This window comes from Meriones unguiculatus, chromosome X, assembly GCF_030254825.1.
Source record: "Meriones unguiculatus strain TT.TT164.6M chromosome X, Bangor_MerUng_6.1, whole genome shotgun sequence".
NCBI lineage: Eukaryota > Metazoa > Chordata > Mammalia > Rodentia > Muridae > Meriones > Meriones unguiculatus.
The window spans coordinates 149,654,305-149,672,366 of NC_083369.1; positions in this window are offsets into that span (position 1 = coordinate 149,654,305).

The following is an 18,062-nucleotide window of genomic DNA, read 5'->3' on the forward strand; positions in this document are numbered from 1 at the left end:
TGTAGACAGATTGAGGGAGAAAGAAATGGAGTGAGAGGGAGTGAGAAGAAGAGAGGGGGAGAGAGGGAGAGAGGGGAATAGAGAGTGAGATAGAGGGAGAAAGACAGAGAGGGAGAGAGAGAGAGAAAGAGTGACAGAGGAAGGGAAAGAGAGGGAGGAAGAGGGAGATAGCGAGAGAGGAAAAGGAGGAACAGAGGAAGAGTGAGGAAGAGAGTGACAGAGGGAGAGGGGGGGAGAAATTGGTAAAGAGGAAGAGAGGATGAGGAGAGAGAAATAGAGAAAAAGTGAGAGAGAGGCTGAGAGAGAGAGAGAAAGAGGGAGAAAGGAAGAGAGGGAGAGGGAGGAACAGAGAGGAAGAGAGGGGCAGAGGGAGAGGGGGAAAGAGAGCAGCAGCTAGAGAGAGAGAGAGAGAGAGTTGGAGATAGAGGAAGAGAGAGGAAGAGAGAGGGGGAGAGGGAGTGAGAGAGGGAACTAGAGAAAGGGAGAAAGCAGAAGGGAGGAAAAGAGAGGGAGAGATGGGGAGAGAGAGTGAGAGAGGGAGAGACAGAGGCAGACAGATGGAGAGAGAGAGAAGTAGATAGAGGAAGAAAGAGGGAGAGTTAGTGTAAGAGAAAGACATAAAGGAGAAAGTGTGCAGAAGACACACAGGATGAGAGACACAGGAATAGAGGGAGCTAGGGAGAGGAATAGAGAGAGAGAGAGAGGGAGGGAGGGAGCAGAGAGGGTAGAGAGAAGGGGAGAAGAACAGAGGGAAAGAGAGGCAGGATAGGAACAAGAAAGAGGGAGGGAGAGAGAGAGAGTGGGAGAGAGAAGGGAGAAATAGAGAGACAGAGAAATAGGGAGAGAGGAAGAGAGGGACAGAGAGAGGGAGGGAAAAATAAATGGAGTAAGGGGGAGAGAGTAGGAGAGACAGGGAGAGAGAGGGAGAAGTAGGAACATAGAGGGAGAGACACAGGAAGAGAAGGACAGAGTGAGAGATGAATAGAGGGAGAGAGAGGGAGGGAAGGAAATAGACAGGATGGAAGAGAGGGAGGGGGACCTATTCAGAGGGAGAGATGCACAGGAAGAGAGGGAATGGGAGAAAGACACACACCGAGAAAGAGGGAGAGAAAGGGAGAGGGTGAGAGGGGGAGACAGGAAGAGAGCAGAAGAGAGATAGAGAGGGGGAAGAAAGAAAGACAGAGAGAGGGAGACAGAGGGAGAAACAGAAGGAGAGAGAGAGGAAGAGTGAGAGAGAGAGAGAGGAATAGGGAGGGAGAGGGAGTGTTGAGGAGAGGGAAATAGAGGGATTGAGGGAGAAATAGTGAGAGAGAGAGAGGTAGAGAGGGAGCTAGAAAGAGGGAGAGAGAGGGAGAGAGGGAAAAAGGGGAGAGGAAGTGTGAGGGAAAGGGAGGGAGAAGGAGAGAGGAGAGATGGAGAGAGATAGGTAGAGAAAGTGGGAGAGAGGGAGGGAGAGTGAGGGATAGGGAGGAAGAGATATGGAGAGAGAGAGGAAGAGAGGAACAAATAGGTAGGGATAGAAGTAGGGAGAGAGAGAACTGAAGAGAGGGAGAGAGGGAAAGAGAGGGAGAGAGAGGGAGAGATGTTGAGGGAGAAAGAAATTGAGAGGGAGAGAGATAGGGAGAGAGGAAGAGAGGAGAGAGACAGAGAGAGGGAAACAGGGCAAGAGAGCTAGAGAGAGTGAATGAGGGGCGAGAGGGAAAGAGAGGGAGAGAGGGTGGTTGAGATAGGGGAGAGAGGTAATGAGGGATCTAGAGAGAGAGAGAGCTGGAGCACATGAAAGAGAGGGAGAGAGGGGGACAGACTCAGAGGGAGATGGAGAGAGGAAGAGTGAAGGAGAGAGGGAGAGAGAAGGAGAGAGGAGAGAATGAGAAAAATGGAGAGATAGGGAGAGAGAAAGAGAAGGGGACAGAGAGAGTAAGGGAGAGAGAGGGAAAGAGAGGGAATGAGGGAGAGAGTGGATGAGGTAGAGGGAGAGAGGAGGCTAGGGAGAGTGAGAGAGTAGCAGGGAGGGGAAGAGAGGCAGAGAGAGATGGAAAGGAAGAGTGAGGGTGAGAGGGAGAGAGAGAGGGGGGAATAGATTAAGTAGAGAAAGAGTGAGAGGAATCGAGAGATGGAGAGAGGGAGAGAGAAAGATGCAGACAGAGGGAGAGAGAAGGAGATAGAGGGAGACAGAGGGAGAAAGAGAGAGGTAGAGAGAGCCATAAAGGAGAAAGTGGGTGAGAGACATACAGGAACAGAGACACAGGAATAGAGGAATCCAGGGAGAGAGGAATAGAGGGAGCGAGAGAGGGAGGGAGAAAGAGGGAGAGGGTGGGAAATGGTTGGAGAGAGAAAGGAGGCCAGAGGGAGAGAGAAAGGGAGAGTGAAGAGATGTGGATAGTAGGAGAGAGATAGGGAGAGAGGAAGAGAGAGAGAGGATAGATGTACAAAGAGGGCATGAGGGGAGAGATATGGAGAGAGGGATGAAGGAGTCTGGTGAATGGAGTTTTGCCTCCTGGCCTTGGCAGACATGTTTCTCACTTAAAGTTCAGTTTCTCAGAGACTGACCTTGGCAACTTTTCCAGTGGGTGTTCTGTTCATGACAACTAGATAACAAACTCCGTGCAACCCTTGGGACCAGACAGTAAACTTTGTGTAACCTTGAGTGAATCCTCGGATGCTTTGCCAAGATGAGGTGTTACCATGAGAAAATTGCTTGTGATCCTTTGCTTTATAAGTGCTGCTTGTATGTTTAGTAAAAGGCACCTTAATCAGAAACCTTGACTTGGTGTCTTCCTTGTGTTGTCTGTCTCCACCCCCCACCCCCACAGCTCTCACTCAGGCAGTATTCAGGTGTTGCTGCAGGCAGTAACAGAGGGAGAGTGGGAAAGAGAGAGGGAGACAGAGGGAGACACAGGGTGAGAGTGAGTGAGAGGAAGAGAAAGAGAGAGAGGAATAGGGAGGGAGAGATTTGGAGAGAGGGAGAGAGAGGGAGATAGAGGAAGAGAGAGGAAGAAGGAGAGAGAGGGAGAGAGAGATGGAGAGAAAGAGTTGAGAGAGGGAGGGATACAGAGGGAGAGAAGGAGAGGAAGGGAGAGGGATAGAGAGGGAGAGTGAGGGATAGGGAAGAACAGAGAGGAAGAGAAAGGGGGACAGAGGGAGAGGGAGAGAGTTGGAGAGAGGGGGTCGAGGAAGAGAGAGGAAGAGAGGGAGAGAGGTAGAGAGAGGTAGAGAGGGAGTGAGAGAGAGGTTGTGGGTAGGAGAGAGGGAAAGAGGGGTTGAGAAAGAGAGGGTGAGGGTAGGACAGAGGGAGACAGGGGGAAAGAGAGGGAAGGGAGAAAGGGAGAAAGAGAGAGAGGAAAAGAGAGCCATAAAGGAGAAAGTGGGCAGAAGACACACAGGTAGAGACAGGAAGAGAGGGAGCTAGGAAGAGAAGAAAGAGGGAGAGAGGGAGGTAGGGAAGAGAGAGGGGGAGAAAAGGAGAGAGGGACAGAGGGAAAGAGAGGGACAATAGGAGGGAGAAAGAGGGAGAGTGAGGGAGAGAGAGGAGGAGAGATGGAGAGAAGGGAGAAAGAGAGAGATAGGGAGAGAGGAACTGGGGTATAGAGAGAGGGAGGGAGAAAGAAAGGAAGAAAGAGAGAGTAGGAGAGAGGGAGAAGGAGGAACAGAGAGGGAGAAAGACAGGAAGAGAAGGACAGATGGAAAGAGAGGGGAAGGGATGGACAAGGAGAGAGTGGAAGAGAGAGAGGGAGAGAGACTCACAGGGAGAGAGACACAAGGAGAGGGTGAGAGAAAGAGAGAGAGGGAGAACATGGAAAGAGAGAGGGAGACAGAGTGGGAGACAGAAGGAGAGAGTGGAAGAGAGAGAGGGAGAGACTCACAGGGATAGAGACACAGGAGAGAGAGAGAAAGAGAGAGGGGAGAGGGAGAAAGACAGAGAGGGAGACAGAGGGAGAGACAGAAGGTGAGAGGGAGAGAGGAGAGAAATTGAGAGATGGAGACATAGAGGGAGAGGAAGAGAGAGGGAGAGACAGAAGCAAATAGAGGGAGATAGAGGGAGATATAGGGAGACAGAGTCATAGAAGGAGAAAGCAGGAGGGAGACATACATGAAGAGAGACAGAGGAACAGAGTGAGCCAAGGAGAGAGGAATAGTAGGAGAAAGAGAGAGAGAGAGAAAGAGAGAAGGAGAGAGGGGGAGAGAAGGACAGAGGGATTGAGAGGGAGAGAAAGACAGAGGGAGAGAGGGAGGGAGATGGTTGGAGAGAGAGAGGGAAAGTGAGGGAGAGAGAAGAGGGGGAACGAGAGAAGAAGAGAGGAAGAGAGGAGAAAAATGGAGAGATAGGGAGAGAGGAAGAGAGAGGGAGAGATAAAGAGGGAAAGAGAGGAAGAGAGATGGAGAGAGAGAGAGGGAGGGAGAGAATGAGGGAGAATGGGAGTGAGATGCAGAGAGGGAGAGAGGGGGGAAAGATTAACCAAGTGGGGGAGTGAGAGGAAGAGGAGGACAGAGGGAGAGAGGGATGGAGGGATGGACAAGGAGAGAGTGAAAGAGAGAGGGTCACAGGAAGAGAAACACAGGGAGAGAAAGGGAGAGGAAGAGAGAGTCACACTGAGAGAGAGAAAGAGTGACAGAAAGAGGGAGACAAGGAGAGAGATGGGGAGAGGGAGAGAGAGAGGGAGAGATAGAAGTAGAGATAGAGGGAAAAAGCATGAGGCAGGGAAAGAGGGAGGGAGAGAGAAAAAGAGAGGAAAACGAGGGAGAGGGAGATAGAGAAAGGGAGAGTGAGGTATAGGGAGGAATAGAGAGAGGGAGTGAGAGAGAGGGAGATAGAGGGAGACAGAGGGAGAGAGAGAGGGAGTAGGAGAATGTGGGAGAGAGAGAGTGACAGAGTGAAAGAACAGGAGAATGGGAGAGAAAGAAGGAAAGAGAGGGAGGGAGACAGTGGGAGAGAGAGGGAGAGAGAGAGTGAGGGAGAGAGAAGAGAGGTATATCAAGAGGGATAGAGGAAAGAAATGGAGAGAGATAGGGTGATAGTGAGAGTAAAAGAGAGGGTGAATGGGAGGGAGAAAGAAGGAGAAAGAGGGAGGGAGACAGTGGGAGAGAAAGAGGAAGAGAGAGGGAAGATAGAGGGAGAGAGAGGGTGAGAGGAACAAAGATGAAGAGAGAAAGGAGAGGGAGAGATATGCAGATATGTAGAGAGGGAAAGAGAGAGGGAGGAAGAAAGAGGAAGAGAGGGAGAGAATGTGAGGGAGATAGAAGGGGAAAGAAAGGGAGGGAGAGGGAGGGGGCGAAAGGTTGTAAAAGGGAACGAGAGAGGGAGAAGGAGGAACAGAGGGAGAGAGACAGGAAGAGGACAGAGGGAGGAATAGAGAGAGAAATGAACAAGGAAAGAGTAGAAGAGAGGGAGAAAGTCACAGGGAAAGAGACACAGTGAGAGAGTTTGAGGGAGAGAGAGAAGGAGACATAGAGAGAGAGGGGGAGAGGGATAAACAGAGGGAGACAGAGGGAGAGACAGAGGGTGAAAGGGAGGGAGAATGGGAGAGAGGGTGAGAGAGGGAGAAAGCAAGAGAGAGAGAAGGAGAGAAGAGGGAGTGAGAGGGAGGGGAAGAGAAACAGAGAGGGAGAGAGTTGCAGAATGGGAGAGGGAGAGAGGTAGAGATGGAGAAAGGGAGAGACTGAGTGAGCAAGAGGGTGAGAGAGGGAGAGATGGAAAGAGAGGGAGGGGGAGAGAGCGAGAGAGAGCGGAATCAAGGGAAAGAGAGAAAGGGAGAGAGGGAGAGAGGTAGAGAAAGCTAGAGAGGAAGGAAGAGAGAAGGAGAGAAAGGAGCTAGAGGAAGAGAGGGAGAGAGAGAGGAAGAGAGGGACAGAGGGAGAGAGAGTGGTAGGGACTGAGAAGGAAAGAGAGAGAGAGAGATGGAGTGAGAGGGAGAAAGAAGGAGAGAGGGGGAGAAAGGGGAAGTGAGGGAGAGAGAGGGAGCAAGAGAAGGAGAGTGGGACAGAGAAAGGGACAGATGGAGAGAGAGAAGAGAGAGGAAGAGAGATAGGGATAGCTGGAGAGAGAAAAGGAGAGTGCAGGAGAGAGGGAAAGAGAGGGGGAGAGAGAGAGAGGGAGAAAAGAAGAGAGAGGGAGAGGGAGAGTCTGAGGAAAAGATGAGCTAGGGAGGGAGAGAGAGGAGAGAGGATGAAAGAGGGAGTGAGAGGGAGGAGGAACAGAGAGGGAGAGAGTTGAAGAACATGAGAGAGAAATAGAAGTAGAGAGAGAGGGATGGAGAGGGAGAGTCACAGGGAGAGAGACACACGGAGAGAGAGGGAAAGAGGAAGAGAGGGAGAGAATGAGAGAGGAAGAGAGGGATAGAAGGAGAGACAAAGGAAGAGAGGAAGTGAGAAAGGGAAGGGAGATAGAGAGGAGACAGGAAAAGAGAGGGGAGAGGGAGAGAGAAGGAGATCAAGGGCAGAGAGGTAGAGAAGACAGATTCTTTTGAAAAAATTAGAACCTGGGTTTGGGTAGTCCCTTTGACAGGCTGGAGACCACCCCGGTCATGGCTGGCCCCTGGGAGGATGTGAGGGGGCAATGATTAGAGCGCACTGGCAGCAAATGGGACAGACTGAGGAGGAAACCCCTAATTAGATCAGTTTCCTTGCATCTGGAGGCAACAGCCATTCACCCACACAGTCTTTAAACCAACATCTCCCTGCTGTGTGCAATCAGGGGTCTGTCAGTCATACTCTGAGACACTCTGCACCTAGCACCTCAGGGCAGAGACACTTAGTGGGCGTGGGTGCAGGGAGCCCTGGGGACAGTGAGAGGAAAGGGAAAAGGACACAAAGATGACAGGAGCTCATCACGAAGGTCAAGAGAGCCCCCTAACCAGGGTAAAGATGGGGGCCGGGCTGGTGGCCTCATCCAGAGACTAGGCAAGGACCCCACCCAGGCCCCTTAATGTGATGTCGCAACCTCAGCCTTCTGTGCTCACTGTGCTTGTGGACGAGGAGGCAGCATGGCACATGGACTCACTGGCAGCCTCTTGATAACTTCCCATAGTGGGCACACCTGGCTCAGTCCTGCTGCAACCTAATGAGCTGGAGTGGGTGGGAAAGGGGGCTCCCCTTCTGTGAGGGACAGGCAAGGGGGAATGGAAGGGAGGGGTGGGGCTATACCACTGAACAATAAATTGAATAAAAAATAAATTAATAAATAAAGTAAAATTAAATAAAAAGTAAAATTAAATAAAATGAAGTAAAGTAAAATACAATACAACACGACACAATACAGTACAATACAATGCAATACAACACAACAATTTCTGGGTGGTGGTGAGGACAGCCCTGCAGTTGCCATCATTGTGGCTTCTACCCTGAACATGAGGATGTGTGATTCCCCAAACCCCGTCTGCCATGGATCAGCATGAAGCCCCAACAATAAGAATGATGAGGTGAGCTTGATGTGTGTATGACTGGCAGCCCCGTGTCTTTAGGTACACACACATACCCTGTCTCTAGCTCTTTAGTGGCAGGGGTGGCTGCTCACACAGTGGTCCGTCCATCCGCTGTGCTCTCCATGCTCCCAGGGACTGAGGCTCTTCCTCTGGTCTGTCATTGGTTGCCCACCCTCCCCCGCCATGTCCCTGGCCTCACAAGAGCGGCTTCGATGGTGGAAAAATGAACCCCAGGCTTGTACAGCAGCTTGCACCCACACACACTGGAACAGCGCAGTCTGGATTAATGCTTCTCTGGAACCCTGTGGCCAGTTTCTGGGACACTTTTATTCCATGGGAAGGAGGATCAGCTCTCTAAAGCCAGTGTTGGTGCCCTGCACACCAGTGAGATGGGGTTAAACAATAATGTTGTCACCACACTGACACTTACTCAGAGTTCAGTTCAGATGGATTTGGGAAACTTTTCTCCCCGATGTTCCTCCTCTGAGGAGGAAAAAGCCATCCCCCAGCACCTTCATTTTCTGTTTTACGTGCATCCCTTGTCCCTCACCATTGGTGAATCAGGATGACCAAATGCGTTTGTCTGTTTATGTTTGTAGAACAGCCTACACTGAAGGCCTATAGTTTGCTTTGCACTTCCCTGAGTGGCTTCAGTGACAGAAGTGTGCAGAAGCGACAGCTCTGGAAAACTGGAAAACCTATGCTAGATGTTCAAAAATATTTCACTTTTACTCTAGAGTAGCTTCTATCAACACATGTTTATTTGATAGGGATCTTTATAGGGTCAGTATTTAGATCTCTATCGTGTGTCTGTGTAGGTATGTGTGTATGCATGCATGTCCAATCTATCAGTCTTTATATATCTACAACTATCTACAAGTATCTACAAATATCTACAAGTATCATATATCCTTCATCTATCATGTTCTATCTGTCATCTCTCTCTATCTATCATCTATCATTCATCTACCTATAATCTATCCCTATCATCTATCTATTATATATCTATTATCTATCATCTATCTATGTCTCATCTATCTATATCTAATCTATCTATCTATCTATGTATCTATCCATCTATCTATCTATCTATCTATCTATCTATCTATCTATCTATCTATCTATCTATCTCTCTATCTGTCTATGAAGGCAATTTATTAGAGTGACTTACAGTTTGTAGCTCAGCATTTCCAACAATGGCTGTCTACCAAAAGAATGTCTAAGAACACAGTAGGTCTTCTGGAAAAAAATGCTGCATGTCACAGCCAGATGGCAGTATATTCTGCAATCGAAAAGTGAGCATCAATGCCAGTTAGGGAGTGGACTGCTATAGGAGTGAGCAGAAGCAAACAACGATGACAAGCTTCGGTCTGTGTCCCTTTTGTAGGCCACCAGCACATGTGTGGTCTAGATTAAAGGGGGCTGCTTATCTCAAATGATGTCTATTTAACGTCATAACTCTTTACCTCAGAGATGTGACTGAGAAATGAGTCTTTGTGTTTCAAGAAATTTCAAAAAGGAACCAAACCCTCAGAGATGTCACTGGTCCCTTAGTTTCAGATGTGGTCAGGTGGACAACCACGAATGGTCTACACCTTGTTCTAGTATGCCATAGCGGCTGTTTGGTACATGACTCAATGATGAACTGATCTTAAAGACATCACTCTGAGATCTCACATGTGCCCATTGGAGCCTGGTCATTGCTCTGGAACTGTCACCTCGGCCTGGTACTCATGGCAACATAAGCGTGTTCAAGTGGCTCACTGTGTAAACATGGCAGAGTTGGTGGCCGATAGAGATGCCCTGAGGAAACTTGATGCTGGGCCCTTAAACAGCTCCCCAGGCTCTCCAGTTCAAGGGCACATGTGCTTCTCATGACGGATAGTTCTATTTTGTGGGCACATTAAAGTGGTGTGCGGCCGGGGAAGAGGTTATCAGGGATGGGCATCATAGATGTCTGCCTTCAGCTGGACCTGGGTTATGGTTAGGATTAGGGTTAGAGTTTGGTTTTAGTTTATTTTTAGAGTTTCGTTTAGTGTTTGGGTTTGGTTTAAGGATATATTTAGGAAGTGCCTACTTAGGGTTAGGTTTAGGGTTAGGGTTTGGGTTAGGCTTCAGGATAGGTTTAGTTTTAGAGTTAGGGTTAGGGTTAGGGCTAGGGTACAGATTTGTGTTTGGGTTAGGGTTAATTTTCTCTTTAAGTTAGGGTTAGGGTTCAGGTTCGGGTTAAGTCTAGGTTTCCGGTTTGTGTTCAGGTTAGGGTTAGGTTTAGGATTAGGGTTAGGATTAGGTTTAAGGATAGGGTTTCTGTTAGGGTCCAGGTTAGGGTTCAGTTTAGGATTGGTATTAGGGTTAGTGTTAGAAGTAGGTGTAGTGTTAAGGTTCAGGTTACGGTTAGGGTTCATTTTCGGGTATGGTTAGGCTAAGGTTCTGGTTCTGGTTAGGTTTAGCATTAGTGTTAGGGTTATGGTTATGGTTAGGTTTAGGGTTCAGGTTAGGGTCCGGGTTAGGTTTTAGGATTGGTTAGGTTTAGTGTTAGGGTTTGGGACAGGGTTAGGTTTAGGGTTCAAGTTGGGATTAGGTTTGGAATTAATATTAATGTTAAGGTTACATTTAGGGTTAGGTTTGGAGTTAGCATAAGCGTTAGGGTTAAGTTTAGGTTTATGGTTAGGATTAGTGTTGATGTTGGGGTTAGGGTTCAAGTTGTGGTTATGGTTATAGTTAGGGTTCAGATTCAGTTTAGGGTTAGGGAGGAGAAAAGGCATGAGGGAGGAACGATTAGGGAGGAAAGATGCAGGAGGACAGGTGAGGAAAAAAATGAAGGAGGAGAGAGAAAAAAGGAGGAATGAGATAAGAGGAATGAGAGCAGAGGAATGAAAGAAGGGAGATGAGGGAGGAGTGAGGAGTAATGATAAAGGGGAGAGGAGGGAGGAGGTAGATGCGAGGGAAGAGGGATGAGGGAGGAGAGATAAGGGAAGACAGAGGAAGGAGAAGGAGGGACTGATGAGGGAGTATATATGAGGGTTGAAGAATGAGGGGGAAGAGATGAAGGAAGAGGCAGGAGAGAAGACGGAGGAGGGAGGAGATATGATGGAGGAGAGTGGAGGGAGGAGGAAAAGAGGGAGGATAGAGGAAGAGAAAATATGAAGGAGGAGGGATTAGGAAGGAAGAAAGAGAGGAGAGATGAAGAAGAACACAGGAAAGGAAGGATGAGGGAGGAGGGATAATGTCATAGGCATGAAGTAGGTGACAAGATGGAGAAGAGAGGAGGTATGAGGGAAGAGAGAGGATGGCAGAGGGATGAGGAATGAATTATGAGGGAGCAGATTTCAGGGAGGAGAAATGAGCTAGGAGGGTTGAGGAGAGGTGATGAGGGAGGAGGAATGGGGAGGAGGGAAAAGTGAGGAGGAATGAAGGAGGAAAGATGAAGGAGAAGTATGAGGGAAGAGTGAAAAGAGAAGATGGAGGAGGGATTAGTGATGTGGGAGGAGAGAGGATGGAGGAGCCATGTGGGAGAACAGTGTAGGGGGGAGTGCTTAGAAAGTTAGGATGAGTGAGGAGGGATGAGGGACAAGATATGAGGGAGGACAGATTTGGGAGTAAAGATGAGGGAGGATAGAGGAGGAAGGAGGAATGAGGGAGGAGACATGAGGGAGGATAGATGAGGGGGAGAGAGGAGGAGGAAGGATGAGGAAGGAGGGAGGAGAGATGAGGGATGATAGATCAGGAAGGAGAGAGATGAAGGAGGAGAGATGAGATCATAGGGATGAGAAAGGAGGGATAAGGGTGCAGGGAAGATGAAGGAGGAATGGTGGAGGAGGGAGGAGGAATAATGGAGGAAGGAAGAGAGGAGAGATGAGAGAGGAGAGATCAAGTGGGAGTGATGAGGGAGGACATATGTGGGAGGAGGGATAAGGAGAGATGAGTGAGGAGGGAGGAAGTATGAGGGAGGAGAGATGAGGGAGGAAAGATGATGGAGGAGAAAGGAGGGAGGATAAATGAGTTTGGAAGGATAACAGAGGATGGAGGAGAGAAAAGAGATGAGGGAGGAGAGAAATTAGGGAGGGATGAGGGAGAAAGGTAGAGGGATGAGAGATGATGAAGGATTGATCAGAGAAGAGGGTAGAGAGAGAAGAGAACAGGGAGGAAAGAGTGGAGATGAGGGAAGAGTGAGGAAGGAGGAGGGATAAAAGAAAAGGGAGGAGGGATGATGGATGAGGAGAGATAACGGAGAAGTGATGAGGGAGGAGGGATGAAGGTGGAAGGATGTGGGATTAGCTATGACAGATGAGGGAGGAGATATGAGTTCAGAGGGATGAGGGATGAGAGATGAAGGAAGAGGAAGAAGAGAAGAGGGAGGAGAAATGAGGGAGGAGGGAATATGAAGGAGAGATGAGGAAGGAGGGAGGAGAGATGAGGGAGGAGTGATGAAGGAGAAGGGATGAGATGGGTGGGAAGAGGGATAATGGACAAAGGAGGAAGTCGGAGGAATGATGCAGGTGAGATGAGGGAGGAGGGAGCAAGGAAGAAGGAGGAGACAGGAGGGAGTAGAGATGAGGGACCTGGTATGATGGATGTGGGAGTATGGATGAGGGATGATGAAAGAGTGACGGGGAGGAGGGATGAGGGAATAAGGATAAGGAAGAAGGGAGAATGAAGGAAGAATATGACAGAGGGAAGAGGGAATAGGGGTAAGGGAGGAGGGATGAGAGAAATGGGAGGAAGGAGTATTGATGAGGGAGGAAAGATGAAGTAGGAGGGATGAGGGAGGAGGATTGAGGGAAGAGAAATGAGGGAAGAGAGATGAGGGATGAGAAATGAGTAAGGAGGAATTACAGATGAGTGATGGAGAGGAGTGATTAGTGTAGAGGGAGGTGGGAGGAGAGATGAGGGGGAGAGATGAGAGAGGCTGTATGATGGGTGAGAGTGTATGGATTAGAGATGAAGGAGTGATGAGGAAGGAGGGATGAAAGAAGAGTTATAATAGAGGAGAGATGAGGGAGGAGGGAAGAAATAGGAAGGATGAGGTTGAAGGTATGATGAAGGAGGGAGGAGGGAGGATAAAACAGGCAGGAGGGATGAAGCAAGAGGTATAGGGAGGTTGGATGTGGGTGAGGGGGTTGGGAGAAGGGAGAAGAGTGAAGGAACAAAGAAGGAAGTTGAAGTGAAGAGAAGAGAGATGATGGAGGTTGGATGTGGGAGGAGAGTTGAGGGAGGAAGAAAAAGAGACAAGGGAGGAGGGAGGTGAGAGAAGGGAGGAGAGAAGAGGAGGGATGATGGATGAGGGGAGTGGAGGACTGATGAGGAGGTGGGATGAATGAGGAGAGATGAGGGAGAAGGGAGAATTGATGACAGAGGAGTAATGAGCGAGAAGGGAGGAGGGACAAGGTTTGAGGCAGATGGGAGGAGATATGAGGGAGGAGAGATGAGAAAGGATTGATGAGGGAGGAGGAATGAAGGAGGAGAAATGACAGACGAGGGATGAGGGAAGTGGGATAAGGGAGGAGATTAAGGGAGGAAGGGAAGGAAGAGGGAGGAGAGAAGTGGGTGGAGGAATGAGGGATGAGAGAAGATGGAGGAGGGAGGAGAGATGAGTGAGGATGGATCAGGGAGGAGGTATGGGAGAGGTGGATGAGTTTATAGGGATGAGAGAGGTAAGGTGAAGGAAGAGGGTTGAGGGAAGGGTGAGGAGGGATGTTGGAGGACGGAGGAGGAATGAGGGAGGAGGGATGAGGAAGGAGAGACATGTAGGCATTGTGGGGGTGGATGGTTAATGGATGAGGGATGATAGAGGAGAGAGGAGGGAGGATGGAAAACTGAGGAGGGAGGAGGTAAAAGGGAGGAGGTAGAAAGGAGAGATGAGGGAAGAAGGAGGAGGGATGAGAAAGGAGGGATGAAGGAGGAGAGATGAGGGAAGAGGAATGAGGGGGTAGAAATGAGACGGGAGGAAGGAGAGATGGGGCAGAAGAGATGAGGGAGGAAGGAAGATGGTGGATGAATGAGGGAAGATGGAGGAGGCTGGAGAGATAAGGGAGGAGGGAGTATGGATGAGAAAGGAGGGATGATGGAAGAGAGATGATGGATGAGGAATGAGGGATGAGGGAGTAGAGAGGAGAGATGTGGGAGCAGGAATGAAGGAAATGTGATAAAGGTTGAGGAATGGAGGAGTGATGAGGGAAGGGTGATGAGAGAGGAGGGATGAGGGAGGTTGAATGAGGGAGGAGAAATAATGGAGTAGGGATGAGAGAGGAGAGATGAGGGAGGAAGGATGAAGAAAAATTGATGAGTGTGGAGGAATGAGGGAGGAGCAATGAGGAAGAGTGATAAGGCAGGAGAGATGAGGGAGGAGGGATGATGGATTAAGGAGTCTAGATGAGGTATGAGGAAGGAGGTATAAGGAAGAAGGGAGGAGGTACACTGGAGGAGAGATGAGGGAGTGATGAGATAGGAGGGATGAGGTTGGAGGAATAATGAAGTCTGGATGAGGGAGGAGGAAAAATGCAGAAGGGATGAGGGAAGAAGAATGAGGAGCATAGTTAAGGCTCAGGGATGATGGAGGAGTGAGGAAGGAGAAGGGATAAAGTAGGAGGATGAAGCGAGGAAAGATGATGAAGGAGGGCTGTGGGAGGAGGGCTCTGGGAGGAGGGCAAAGAGAGAAGGGGTGGGGAAGGAGGGAGAAAGGATGAGGGATGAGAGAGGAAGGATGAGGGAGGAGGGAAGAGGAATGAGGAAGAAGAGAGGAGGGAGGAAAGAAGAAGAAGGAACTGTGAGGATGGATGGATGATGGATAAAGGATGAGGGAAGAGGGATTTAGGAGGAAGCATGAGGGAGGTGGTTTGAGTGAGGACTGATGAAGGAGAGAGATGTGGAGTGATGAGGGTGGAGGTATGATGGAAGACAGATAATGGAGGAGAGATGAGGGAAGAGGAATGAGAGAGAAGGGAAGACAGAGGAGGGAAGAGGAATAAGGAAATATGGAGGAGGGAGAAGGAAGGAGAGAGGAGGGAAGAGGGATGGGGAAGTAGGAAAGAGGGAGGAGAGATAAAGGATGTGGCATAAGGAAGGAGGGAAGAGGGATAATGGAGGAGGGCGGAGGGATAAGGAGGTGGGAAGAGGGAGGAGGAATGAACGGGGAGGGATTATGGGGAATGGATGATGTAGGTAGGAACATTCTGGAAGGATGGGGAAGAAGGAGGAGGGTGGAGAGATGAGGGAGGAGGGAGAATTGATGAGAGGAGTGAGGATGGATGAGGGAGGAGAGAAAAGGGAGGACAGATGATGGAATACAGATGAAGGAGGAGAAATGAGGGAGGATGGTTGAGTGAGGAGGAATGAGGCAGGATAGATGAAGGAGTAGGGAAAAGAGAAGGGATAATGGAGGGAGAATGAAGTTGGAAGAATGATAGAGGTGAGTTGAAGGAGGAGGTATTGGGAAGGAGGGAAGAGGGAGTATGGAGTATGGAGGAAGGAAGAGGGATAAGGGTGGAGAGATGAGGGAAGAAGGATGCTGGAGTAGAGATGAGGGAAGAGGGAAATGGATGAGGGAAGATGATTTGGGTAGTAGATAGGAGGGAAGATGGAGGTGGGAAGAGAGAAGAGGGAGGAGGGAAGTGAGAAGTGAGATGGAGGGGTAAGGATGATGGAATTGAGATGAGGAAGGAGAAATCAGGGAGGATGGATGAGTGAGGGCTGAGGGAGCAGAGATGAAGAGTAGGGATGATGGAGTAGGGATGAGGGAGGAGAGATGAGGCAGGAGGGATAATGGATGAGGGAGTGTGGATGAGGGATGAGGATGGAGGAATGAGGGAGGTGGGATGAGTAAGCAGTTATGATGGAGAAGAGATGAGGGAGGAGGGAGGAGATAAGAGGGATCAGGTTGTAGGGATGATGAAGGGATGAGGGATGAAGGAAAATGCAGGAGGTATGAGGCAAAAGTTTTGAGTGAACCTGGAAGAGGGTGAGGGATGATGGTCAAGGGAAGAAGGTGAAGGGATAAAGCAGGAAGGTGAAGGGGGTGAGATGAGAAATATGAGAGTAGAGATGAGAGAGGAGGATTGTTGGATGTTGGAATTAGGATGAGGGACAATGAATGTGGGAGGAGGGACATGGGAGAAAAGATGAAGGAGGAGGGATGAAGGATGAGGAAGGAGGGAAGATGAAGGTGAGAGGAGGGAGGAGAAATGAGGTAGGGATGTGTGTGGATGGAAGAGGGAGCAGGGAGGAGGGAAGAGGGAGGAGGGAATCATGAGGAAGGAGGAGGGGCGAGGGAGGAGGGGTAGGGAGGAGATATGATGGGCAGAGATGAGGGAGTACTGATGAGATAGGAGGGATGAGGTTGAAGGATGATGAGGAAGGAAGGAAAGGTATGAGCCAAGAGGGAAGAGTGAGCATGGAGGAGGATGAGTGATGATGAAGGAGGATAGGAGGGAGAAAGTATAAAGGAAGAAGGTGAAGGGAGGAAAGATAAAGGAGAAGGGATGTGCGAGGAGGAATGAGAGAGGATTAAAAAGAGAGAAGGGATGAGGGAGGACTGAAAAGGGAAGAGAGATGAGGAAGGAGGGATGAGGGAGGAAGAATGAGGTAGGAGGATTGTGGGAGGTTGGAGGTAGAACAAGGGAAAATGAATGGAGAGGAGGGAAGAGGGAGCAGAGATGAGGGAGGAAGGGGGATGGAGGAGGAATGAGGAAGGAAGGATGAGGAAGGGGAGAAGAGGGAGGAGAGGTGAGGTAGGAGGAGTGAGTGTGGATAGATGATGGATGAGGGATGAGGGAAGAGGTAGTAGGAAGGCAAATTAGGGAGAAGAGAGGAGGGAAGAATGAGGGAAGAGGGATGAGGGATGAGGGATGAGGGAGAAAGGCTGAGGGAGAATGGATAAGGAGGGGTGAGGGTGGAGGGATGAGGGAGGTAGGATGAAGGAGCAGAGAGGAGTGATGATGATGGAGGGAGGAAGGAGGAGGGAAGAAGGAAACAGGAGGAGGAATGAGAGATGAAGAATGATGGAATAGTGGAGACGGAAGAGGGATGATGGAATAGAGATGAGATGAAATAGTAGAGGTGAGGGAGAAAGTCTAATGGAGGAAGGATGAGGTAGTAAGAATGAGGGAGGAGAGTTGAGGGAGGAGGTATGAGTAAGGAGGGAAGAGAGAGGATGAAGGAGAGAGGAGGAAGGAGGGAGTTGGGTTGAAGGAGGAGAGATATGGGAGGGGATGATGGATGAGGGAGTATGGGTGAGGGACGAGGAAGGAAGGATGAGGGAGGAGGTATGACAGAGGAGAGATGAGGTAGGAAGGAGGATGGATGAGGTCTGAAGGATGAGGGAGGAGAAATGAGGGAGGAGGGAGAAGTGATGAGGGAGGAAGGATGAAAGAGGAGGGAGGAGGGATAAGGGAGGAGGGATGTGGGAGGAAAGATTAGGAAGGAGGGATTTGGGAGGAGGAATAAGGGTGGAGGAATGATGGAGCAGTGATGAGAAAGGAGGGTTCAGGGAGAAGGGAGTAAGGAGGAAAGATAATGGCTGTATGAGAAGAGATGAGGGAGGAGTGATTTGGGAGGAGGGATAAGGCTGGAATAATGAGGGAGGAGGGTTGAGGGAGGAGGGATGTAGGAGGTGAGATGAGGGCGGAAGGATGTGGGAGGTGAGATGAGGGAGGAGGGATGAGGTCAGATGGTAATTATGACATTACGATTGAATTGTAACATCACAATGGTACAATTGTGACATCTCCATGGTACTATTGTGACATCACACTTGTATTAGGACATCACAGTGATACTATTCTCTAGGCCCAATGGCAACATGACATCACAATGGTACTATTAGGATATCACAAAGATATTGTGAAGTAAAAAAAGCTACTATTATAAAATCGATAGTGTACTATGACAATGGTACTAGTATGATATCACAAAGACAATAATATCACAAATTACAATGCTACTATTGTGACATGGCAAGGGTATTATATCTCAATGGTGCTAGTAGAACATCACAATCATATTGTGATATCACAATTGTTTGCTTGTGGCATCACTAGAGAATTATGATATTACAATTGAATTGTGACATCACAATGGTACTATTGTGAAATACAATTGTGCTATGACATCACAATCCTATTCTTCTCTAGTGACAATGGCATTATTACATTCCAATGGTAATATTAGGATATCAAAAATACATTGTGACATCACAATGCTACTATTGTTACCTCACAAGGAAATTATGACATCACAACTCTACAAGCAGGGCGTTAAAATCCTATCATGAAATCACAACTCTACTAGTGGAGTATCACAATTGTATTGTGACATCACAATGTTACTACTAGGATACCACAATTGTACTAGTAGGACACCACAAGGGTACTAGTAGGGAATTATGACATTACATTTGACTTGTGACATGACAATGGTAGTCTTGTGACATCACAATTGTAATATAACATCACAATGTTACAATTCTCTAGTCAAAATGGAATTCTGATATGAGAAAGGTACTATTGGGATATCACAAAGACATTGAGACATCACAATGCGACTATTATGACATATCAAAGGCATTATGGCATCACAATGGTACTACTAGGATATCACAATTGTATTGTGACATCACATCACAATTGTTCGATTTTGACATAACTAGAG